The sequence below is a fragment of the Schistocerca nitens genome, chromosome 7 (assembly GCF_023898315.1).
Source record: "Schistocerca nitens isolate TAMUIC-IGC-003100 chromosome 7, iqSchNite1.1, whole genome shotgun sequence".
Classification (NCBI taxonomy): Eukaryota; Metazoa; Arthropoda; class Insecta; order Orthoptera; family Acrididae; genus Schistocerca; species Schistocerca nitens.
The window spans coordinates 139,966,883-139,978,245 of NC_064620.1; positions in this window are offsets into that span (position 1 = coordinate 139,966,883).

Genomic DNA, 11,363 nt, shown 5'->3' on the forward strand with positions numbered 1-11,363 from the left:
AAGTGACAAATTCTACACAAGCAAGTAAGAGACATAATTTGTGGGATAAGTTCTTTCATCAAGTGCAAAGCACATGTATGCTCATACCACAACTGTCACTTGGAACCAGCAACAATGCAATCCCCATCCTTGTCCACCTGCAGGAACCGCCATCATTCATGGATCAGACTTCAGAATTAAAACAGACTTCAACAACTAATTCATGAAACATTTAACTAAAATACAGATCCTTGTGAGACATATAACACATATATATGAGAGAGAGAGAGAGAGAGAGAGAGAGGGAAACATTCCACGTGGGAAAAATATATCTAAAAACAAAGATGATGTGACTTACCAAACGAAGCGCTGGCAGGTCGATAGACACACACACAAAATTCAAGCTTTCGCAACAAACTGTTGCCTCATCAGGAAAGACGAAAGGATGTGGGTTTTAAGGGAGAGGGTAAGGAGTCATTCCAATCCCGGGAGCGGAAAGACTTACCTTAGGGGGAAAAAAGGACAGGTATACACTCGCGCACACACACACACACACACACACACACACACACACATATCCATCCACACATATACAGACACAAGCAGACATATTTAAAGACAATGTCTGCTTGTGTCTGTATATGTGTGGATGGATATGTGTGTGTGTGCGCGAGTGTATACCTGTCCTTTTTTCCCCCTAAGGTAAGTCTTTCCGCTCCCGGGATTGGAATGACTCCTTACCCTCTCCCTTAAAACCCACATCCTTTCGTCTTTCCCTCTTTCCTGATGAGGCAACAGTTTGTTGCGAAAGCTTGAATTTTGTGTGTTTGTTTGTGTTAGTTTTTTGTGTCTATCGACCTGCCAGCGCTTCGTTTGGTAAGTCACATCATCTTTGTTTTTATATATATATTCCTCAACATTAGCATGTTGGATGTCTCATAAGGATATGTATAATATTATACATAATCAAGATGTAAAATTTTACGGAATGCTAGAAGATGACGCGGCACTGCATTAGTTATTAATTTATGGCAATCACTGTTTTTACATAATACTATATTTTACACTTTATACCGAATTTTTAGTTAAATGTCTCTGTATGCTTCTAGACTGAACATCTAAAATTGGTGCCTAGGCACTTTACAGTCAAATTTGAAAAAAGTGCACTGTATGTTGAATACAACCTACAAAAGATTTTCACAGAAAATATTGAGACATGCATATAGATGTAACTAAAGTATGAAACAAATGGAAGAACAAAACCGTACTAACTGTTCCAGGCTGAAGTGCACTTACAGTGACTGTTGTCTCCTGCTGTTGGCTATTCACTCATGGTTCTTGGGTATTAATAATCCATTTCAGCTGTATTTAGTTCCTTGTTTTTAGATCAATAGCTATCGTGTCACCCATCATCTCAGATTTTCGTAAAACTTTGCACATATGCTCAAACAATGGAAAATCCAGGATGGAATGTAACATTATTATGAAAAGGAAAGTTGCTACTCACCATATAGCGGAGATGCAGAGTCGCAGATAGACACAACACCCGCATGGTGCCAACCTATGCATGGGCCGTCTAAGAGGAATTCTTCTTAAAAACCCAGAATCCTTAACCCCTCACCTGGTTCAGGTTCACTGGTGACATCTTTGCGATCTGGATTGATGGCTAGGACACCCTGTCCACATTCCTCCAGAACCTCAACAACTTCTCCTCCATTTGCTTCTCCTGGTCCTCCCTAACTCTACAAGCCGTCTTCCTAGATATTCACCTCCACCTCAGTGCCTCTGCCCATGTGAAACCTACTAACCACCAGCAATACCTCCACTTCAACAGCTGCCAACCATTTCATACCAAGAAGTCTCTTCTGTACAGCCTAGTCACCCGCGGTCATCACATCTGCAGTGTCGAGTGCTCCCTCCCAAAATATACCGAAGGTCTCACTGAAGCCTTCACAGACCGTAATTGTCCTCCCGACCTTTCCAGTCACCCACCACCTCCCAAAGTTCCACCGTCTAGCCACAGAGGAGCATTCCCCTCGTAAATCAATTACATTCTATGCCATGGTTTCGACAACCTCTCGCCATGCCCTGAAATGAGAAATATCCTGCCCACTATCCTTCCAACCCCTCTACTGTCCACCAAACCTACATAATATACTCGTCCATCCTTACTTAACCCCTGCTTCCAACCCCTTACCTCATGGCTCATATCCCTGCAATAGACTAAGATGCAAGACCTGTCCCACACATCATCCGACTACCACCTACACCAGTCCGGTCACGAACATCACCTATCGCATCAAAGTCAAGGCTACCTGTGAAACCAGTCAGGTGATCTACAAGCTAAGCTGCAACCACTGTGCTGAATTCTATGTTTCTATGTGGGCATGACAACCAACAAGCTGTCTGTCCACATGAATGGCCACCGATAAACTGTGGCCAAAAAGAAGTGGACCACCCTGTTGCTGAACATGCTGCCAAACATAACATCCTTCATTGCAATGATTGCTTCACAGCCTTTACCATATGGATCTTTCCCACCCTGCAATACATCCCACGTTCCCATAGCCCTCCTGGCCTCAACCTTCATTGGCCACTGTCCTCACCTCTTGAGCCCCTTCCCTGTTTCCATTCCAGCACTACACAGCTGTCATTCCACCATCACACCCAGTCTTTTTACTTCTCTCCTTTTCCGCTACTCCCCCTCCCCCCCCCCCTTTCCCTCCGTCCAACCTGCAGCACTTCACTGTCCACCAACCCCACCACACTATCCCTCCCCCTCCTTTCCCCACCCAGTCGCCACTCCCATCATGTACTGGTTCTGCTGCTTGCAGTGTGGTTTCAGTTGCCTGGGACTGCAGGCGTGTGTGCATGGTGTGTGTGTGAGAGAGAGAGAGTTCTATTGTTGATGAAGGCCTTAATGGCGGAAAGCTTTCTTTGTGACAGTCTTTTTGTTGTACCTATCTACGACTCAGCATCTCTGTTATATGGTGAATAGCAACTTTGTACATTTGCTTATACTTATAACTTGTGCAAAACTTTTTGCTCTCAGGCTGAAACTTTTTTTTATATCGATTTTTAAATGTAGAGATCCTCTGGTAACTGGTCTCTGCAAGAATGCCCACGCAAAATGGTACTTATCTACATAAATGCCCATAACTCACGTGTTTATGAAGCTTTTTTGATTTGGAATTTTTTCCACAAGTTAAGATAAGTGTATACTCAACAGACATGTAATTATTTACAAAGAACAATACAAAAAAATTTAATGTGTGTCACTTTCCAATTTCCGGAAAAAGTACAGACAGATTGAAAAATGCTTATGCCACATTTTTCTAACCTGGTGGGACTTATAATTGGTCTCAAATAACTCCCGAGACAATGCACATTGGAATAAAATAAAATTATTAATGGGTTTTCTGCGAATGGACACACAAACAAATCTGAAATCACAATACTTTGTGTTGTGGTGAAAAAAAATGTAAGGAAGATCAGCCAAACCTAACACCCACTGCTTCAGATTTGCACAAAGCTTTTTCTACTTGTTAATTTACGCATGGCAATAGTCAATGCAAAATTTCTCCACTTATTTCATGTAGTTTGAGGGAGAAAAATGGAAATTTTTTACGAACATAAATGCCGCATTGCATTACTTCAGACAATAATAATAATAATAATAATAATAATACCACCGCCAACAACAACAGAAAGTATATTATTTTCAACACATCACTGTCATATTTCCCCACGTCACAGATGGGATGTATATTCATTAATAACTATTCTTGACTTATGGGAATATAGAAAATCAGCTCAAGCTGTTGTGGTCCAGACAATGATTTTTAAATAGGTAAAACACTTTCTGACATCCGATAAAAGATTTATGTTTATTGAAACTGATTTTTTTTTTAAGAAAAAAGAAGCAGCCCCCTGAGTTTTGGTAGATATTGGATGTTCATTTAACATATCACATCATTGTCCAGAAGATTATTCAAATCAGATTATATCAACTGACAACCTATAGCAGGGCTGACATCTTGGGTTGTCAGCTGTTCTGCCGGATATCGGCGTAGTTCTTGCACGATATATCGGTAACATAGCTTGTAACCTTTACCAGGTGCGACCTGAGACTGCTCCTCGAGTGGACCTGGTCCAGTATTTATGTCTGTGGTCTTCACCCTCCACCAGCGGTTGCAGGCATTCCCTCTGCGTTCCGCACCTGCTCACTGTGACCTGCTGCCATTCCATTTTCCATCCGCTGTGGTTCTGGGTGTTCCCTCTGTGGTCCACGCCCGTCGGACCTGCTCCCGGATGTTCCATCTTCAGTCTGGAGAGCCTGGCACTATGTCTGGGGATCGTTTTCATATCCACACCCTCAGTTCTTCTATTCATGGAATGCTGGAGCTGTCCCCATTGCTCCTTTAACAATTCCAGAGCAGGACCCCAGGCTCTGCGTAGCTGGTACCCCACATCGCAGTTCATGATATTGTCAGTTTCTTTTATCTCTATCGATTCCCTTATAACACTGTCCCAAAATCTGGGTATCTGTGCTAGAATCTTGGTTTCACCATCATTCATGGCATGATCTAGTTCTAGACAGTGTTCAGCAATGGCTGATTTAGTCACTCGTCTTAATTGGGTGTGCCTTTGACATTCGCTGCACCTGATATCCACTGTTCTTGTCGTCTGGCCAATGTAGGGTATGCCACATTGACAAGGTATATTGTAAATGCCTGGTTTCCATAATCCTAGGTCGTCTTTAACATTTCCCACCAGTCCCCCGATCTTGCTGGATGGACAGAAGACACACTTGATGTTGGTGTTTACAGAGGATCGTACTAATTCTGGCAGAAACAGAACCAGCACTGGGCAGATACGCCACCTTCTTTGCTTCATCTTGCTCTGCTTCTGGAATCTGTGGTGTAGTGACTGGTTGGATTGCCATCTCAATTTGTTTGGTAGTATATCCATTTTTGCAGAACACTGTTTTAAGATGCTCTATTTCCATTGGTAGACTCTCTTGGTCTGACAGGATACGTGCTCTATGGACCAAGTCTTAAGAACTCCATTCTTCTGTGCAGGGTGGTGACAGCTGCTGGGCTGCAGATATAAATCAATGTGTGTGGGTTTTTGATACACACTGTGCCCATTTCAGGCTTCATCAGTGCAATAGAGTAAGTTGCAGCCATACTTCCACCTAATTTACTTCATTTACCAAATAAACACACATGGGATGGATTTTACAGCTGCTTCTTGTCCAGTGGTAACTCTGAATTTCATTCTGAATTACAAAATTGTAGTTTTCAGCAAAGTCCATAAATAGAATAACTTTTTCGGGGGTTAGATTTTCTTTCAATGATTTTGACTGACACTTAGATATAAATGAATGTGGTCCAAGTGACTGTAATTTTGTTACGAACACGTCCATGTATTCACCAGCAGTTGCAGACTGCTTTACCAATTCTGCCCTATGATCTGTGTTTATCCATCAGCTGAAAACACACACACACACACACACACACACACACACACACACACACACACACACACACACTCTCACTCTCTCTCTCTGACTGACAGTGCCGACAGCACCAGCTAAAATACACCACTTTGGTCTTAGTGAACAAAATTTAGAGAGACCAATGTTAATATTTGGATTCTCTCATTTAAAATGAGTGCAGTTCTCCCAAACTGCAAAGGATGAGATTGTTTTGCATATACACATTCTTCTGAATGCTAACTTTGTCTTCAACCCCTGGTAACATTTGAGTATATTCATCATTTTGGTAGAAATCAGTGACAATCTTTACCACTTCATCAGCAATAACTTTCTCCCATTTTGGTTTAGGAACTGATAAAATATCCATTTCTGTTTTCAGTTTCCTTGCTTGTCGAACCACATACTAACACTGAATTCAGACATTATGTTTTCTTTGACCAAGAGGGTGGGGCTAAGGCTAAAATTTGAATTTACAGGTACTCTTACAATAGCAATTTTTTTTTCATTAACAATATCATAGCATCAAACTCTTTTGCTTTCTTAAGACTTTCATCATTAAATTTTTCTTATCTATTCCCAGAATCTTCAATACTGCAATCTAATGCCCGGCACACTTTTCTTTCCAAAACATGCTTCAATTTTTCTAGCTTCTTTTTGCCATGTGATGCATTGCTGTGATTTGGAATGGAATGAAGTTCTAAGAGAGAGCATCCCAAACCATGTGAAGTTTTATTTGGATCCCGCATACTTCAACTGATTTGTGAAATGTCACCTCGGAGTCATCTGCATCACTTTCAATTTTTGTCAACAATGTCACTTTTCTGTTCACAAATATTACACATTATGCATAGTTTTCGGCCTGGTTTCACATAGATTAACTGGTAACAGTGTTTTAGACAAAGACAAGCAAACTGACCTCAAAGATTTTTTAACTGTTTGTGTTTTTTGAAAGGATCACAAGTTCTTTGATGACTTTCAAAAACTTTTACGTAATAGTAACTGTCACGTCCACATATAGCAGCACTTTCTTGATCTTGTCGCCAAAGCTTATATTGGACCGCAGCAAAATCGAATCTCACTGGTCTTCATTCAGCTCTTCTATTTTTTGTATAGTTTTCTCTACAGTACAGGTTGTCAAATGACGTGGTGTTTTTACTAATTTTCCAGTAGGGCATGAATTCACATTTTCCACTGCAATTAACTGAGCACTAATTCACTTAAAACATACTTTATACAAGTGGGATAATAGGGCCGCACTACACACAGATATGAACTGCAGCAACTGAGGCCAAATAGAAGAATCGTTGCATGCCAGTTATTCTCCAACAACGAATTTCAGGAATTTTTGCATTGTTTTTATTCCTATGAAGGTTTCAAACAAGCTACTACCTCTAAGATCACTTTTTTATCACTGTGAGCAGGTGATTGGCTGAACACACAAATCATATATAATAGAAATAAATTTTCACATTTAAAGTTAACTTGCCGCCTAGAACGAATTAGGCCTATACTTAAATATGCTTATTTGATACCCTTCCATCTGAGGCAGTGAATGGATGAACTTACTTAAAATGACCCTTTGCCATCACAGCAAAAAGTATTTTCATTTCAGATGTGTGTCAATCAGCAGAAGACTCATTAAAATATTTATTTTATTAGAAACTTACAATCTAGAGGATTTAAGACCAAAATCAGGTTCCCAGCAGGTTGGAGAAATTTGATATAAGCATTTTGCCACATCCTTGCAATTTTTCTGAAATTGAAAATTGGCATACATTAATATTTTCCAAAAATTTTCTTTGTAACTTTACTGCTTCAATAGCTGGACATCTGTTAACTATATGCCTTACTTAACTTTGGAAGAAAAAAAATATCAAAAGCTTCATAAACACCTGAGTTATGAGCATTTATATAGTTAAGTACCATTTTGATTGACATTCTTGCAGAGCCCAGTTATCAGAATATCACTTCATTTAAAATTCGATATAAAATAAAGTTGTAGTCTGAGACCAAACAGATTTTGCATAAGTTCCTAAGTTATAAGTATACGCAAATGCACAAAGTTGTGTGAAAATCTGAGATAGATGGTTACAAATCCTTGAATTATTGCGTGTTTCAACATGGAATGACCCCCCATGCATCCGGCTGTTTTATTCAATGACATACCACCTTTTAGCGATATTTAATCTGATAAACAACAAACGTTGGGTTCAAATTCACGAGCTTTTTAACTCTAATGTTTTAGTTACGTGAGTATAAATACTTTGACATTCTTATGTAAAAGTTTTTTTTTTAAAGATCAATTCTAGTAAATTATATCATTGGATGTCTCATGATGCTTATTCCTTCTTGATTTATTGTTATGCTGAGGTTCACTCGAAGAAATGGCTCTTAGTGTTATAAAACTATAGCGATCTAAAAATAAATGACTACAGCTTAAGTGTTTTATTAACACCCAAGATGATTACTGTTAGCTGTGGTTGCCCATCTACATTCATTAAAAAATTAGATAGCCTACATGATTTGATTTAAATGGGTTGAAATTAAACATGGAGAAACTCAGTTAATGCAGTTTAAAACAAAAGAAGCAAAATTAAATTATATTCAAGTCAGTCACAGAAACCAGGATTTGCAGGAAGCAAGCTGTGTGAAATTCCTAGGAATGCAACTGAATAAAAATCTGTCATCTATTCAATACCTCGCAAATAAATAGCCTAGCAATTGCAAAGAGGATATTGTACGATGCTACCAGTACATGCATAAGAAAAGTAGTATATCCCAGCTACTTTGAGTCATTAATAGGGCATGGAATTGCATTTTGGGGTACCTCAAACCATATATGTCAAATATTAAAACGTCAGTAAACCATCATTAGAAATGTGCACAATGCAAGGTGAAGAAAATCATGTCACCCACTCCTAAAAAAATCTAAGTGTATTAAGTGTTCTCTCACTATACATCTATGAGCTGATAATCTTTGTACACAGTAGCCCTGATTTATTTGTTGCAAATCATTTCCAACATGATTACACCACCAGATATCAAAATAATTTTATGCTGCCCGCCCACCATTTAAAACTTTATGCTCAAACTCCACATTATATAGGTAGGAAAATTTATAACAAAGTGATATATGGGTATGAAAATTTATAACAAAGTGAAAGGAAGAGAATTGCTCAGCATAAATTTAGGAACACTGAAAAAAACCTAATATGAGAAATTTGTGCAGAAATGTTACTATTCATTAGAAGAATTCACGAATAACTTGAAACTTTGAGCAGGAGACAGCAAGTACTTAGGACTTAATTCTAAAAGTTTGTTATTTTCGAAGAAAATTGGTTAATTGCTTAATTAATTATACAGTACAGTATATTATATTACTGATATTAGGCCTATAAGGAAAATTGTAAACCAATTTTTTGTGTTTTGACAAGTCTCCTGTACATTAAATCAATGACTTCAAATTGCATGTGACAAGACTATGAACTTATATTCTATTAAATTCATGAGTCCTTGTGGTCACTTCCCATCATTCATCACATGAACGGTTACCAATAGCAGCACAGAACACAAAATCTGTAGGCACTATGTGCACTTTTACCCTGTTGAAATATAGGCGTAGGCTATTATTGCAATATCAGACTTGTGCAACATAAAAAATTAGAAGAGTTGCCCTATTTTCTGTTCATAATTTCTTACTGTGTAATATTTTCAGGTACCACCTCAAGCAAAGCTAAGGGCTTGAGAGTCCAAAAGCATGCATTACGAAATTATCATCTAGTAAATTAAAAAACACTCAGCTTAAGTCTCAGAACTGGGTGCCTTAAAAGCATTCTATTTATTTACAACTGATCTTTTAAAATAATATATCCCTTTTTGTAACTAGCTCAAAAGCCAAATTCAATACTACCAAGAACAACAATCTGCACAAAGACAAAAGGCATTTACTGAGGTTTACAAAATGTCCATTATTCAGAAATACGCAGTCATTAATATACCAACAACTGTAAAAAGTTCAGTTTCTAATAAAATACAGCATAATAAGAGCCTCAATTTATTGGTGGTAAACAAGTACCCACTAGTCTGAGCAAGAATTTAGTATAGCTTTACATTCCTTTATTCAAGTCCTTTCATTGACTGCACATTTTAAATGCCATCACAAGATCAGTAAATGTATCACTGTAATCAGTTTCTTTAGACGGACCTTGGCTACATCAACTGAGGAATATTTTACACTAATCACATGTTATTAGCAATTATATAAATTTGTAAACAAATACTTTCAAACAGGCCGATTTCTGTAGTCTGTGAAATGGGCAATAAATCTAAATATATCAGTTTTAGTTTAAAATTCCTGCATTCAAAAGGTTCTACTCACTATTGTTCTGTGTAATGTACTGTGTGTCTAATCATGAAAGACAGATCAATCGAACCATTACTAATAAAGAGTAACGTTATGCTACCTAACTACAAATATTTAAAAAATGTATTAAAATATTTTGAATGGTTGAAAATGTTTGCACTAGCTTTTAAATAACTAACGAAAGTTTGCATACCATAGTCAACTATAACGACTGAGTTGCATCTTCAGTTATTCGCAATAATCAATGTATGTTACTTATCTTCTTTTTCTTTACATCTTATGGAACTGATTGCAAAAGACAAACACAAATAAACTTAATTTTTTCACTGTGCCCGTGTTTTGGCTATGTCGAAATAAAGCTACACTTGAAATTAAATTGTTTTATGAATTAGTAGATATCTACAAAAGCATTTCTGATTAGACATGCGAAACTGTTAAGTGGATCTTACTTAATTTTTTTTTTAATTACGTCAATACACTGTTCCACCAATGGGCACAATTGGTACAAAACTACAAATTCTAAATGTATAGCTCCCTCGCTTAGAGGATTAAAAACCTCCGAGCCCAAACATTGTCTCAAATAGTGTCGGGAACGAATCAACATATTTCAGTCTTCTGGCTTCTCAGGTGGTGGGCCGCAAGGCTGCAACATCTTCTCCATCAAGTTAAATCTCACTCTAGCTTTCGCTTCATTTTCACTGATAGCAAAAAAGTTAAGAAGATCACAGTGTCCCATATACGAAGCATAAGAATCTCGATGTTGGTTCACCAACCATTCGAATTTGGTCGTATCGGCGTGACCAGTACCAATATATTTTGACTGCAAATGTTCTAGTTGACTGTGAATATTGTATCGGTCTCCCATAATTACTTCACTTTAGTTTCAAGCTTGAAATTCCACACGATGCACTGACGATTTCTTTACTCAACCTCACCGTAAAAAGTAATACTGCTTTAGTGCTTCCACAGAGTTTGTATTTTTGTAAATAAGCGCCTCCAACATGCAGAATTGGAAGCCTTTCGCCAGAGAATGGCTGTAAAGGCCCGTCCACACGCAACGATCTGTCTGCGCAAATGTCTGCGCACAACACATCTGCGCAGACACGATGCACTGACGATTTCTTTACTCAACCTCACCGTAAAAAGTAATACTGCTTTAGTGCTTCCACAGAGTTTGTATTTTTGTAAATAAGCGCCTCCAACATGCAGAATTGGAAGCCTTTCGCCAGAGAATGGCTGTAAAGGCCCGTCCACACGCAACGATCTGTCTGCGCAAATGTCTGCGCACAACACATCTGCGCAGACAGATCGTTGCGTGTGGACGGAAGATTTGCACCAACCTGAGGTGTGTGCAAACCTGGAAGTTGGAGGTTTGAGCGAAACCTCTCAAATCTGTGGGTTGAAACCACATCTGCGCAGACAAGTTGGAGCGTGTGGACAGGAGATCGCCGCAAATCTGGCGCGAAACAGCTGTTTGCTCAGTCTAATGTTTGTATTTGTGCGCATAGGGCATTAAAATGG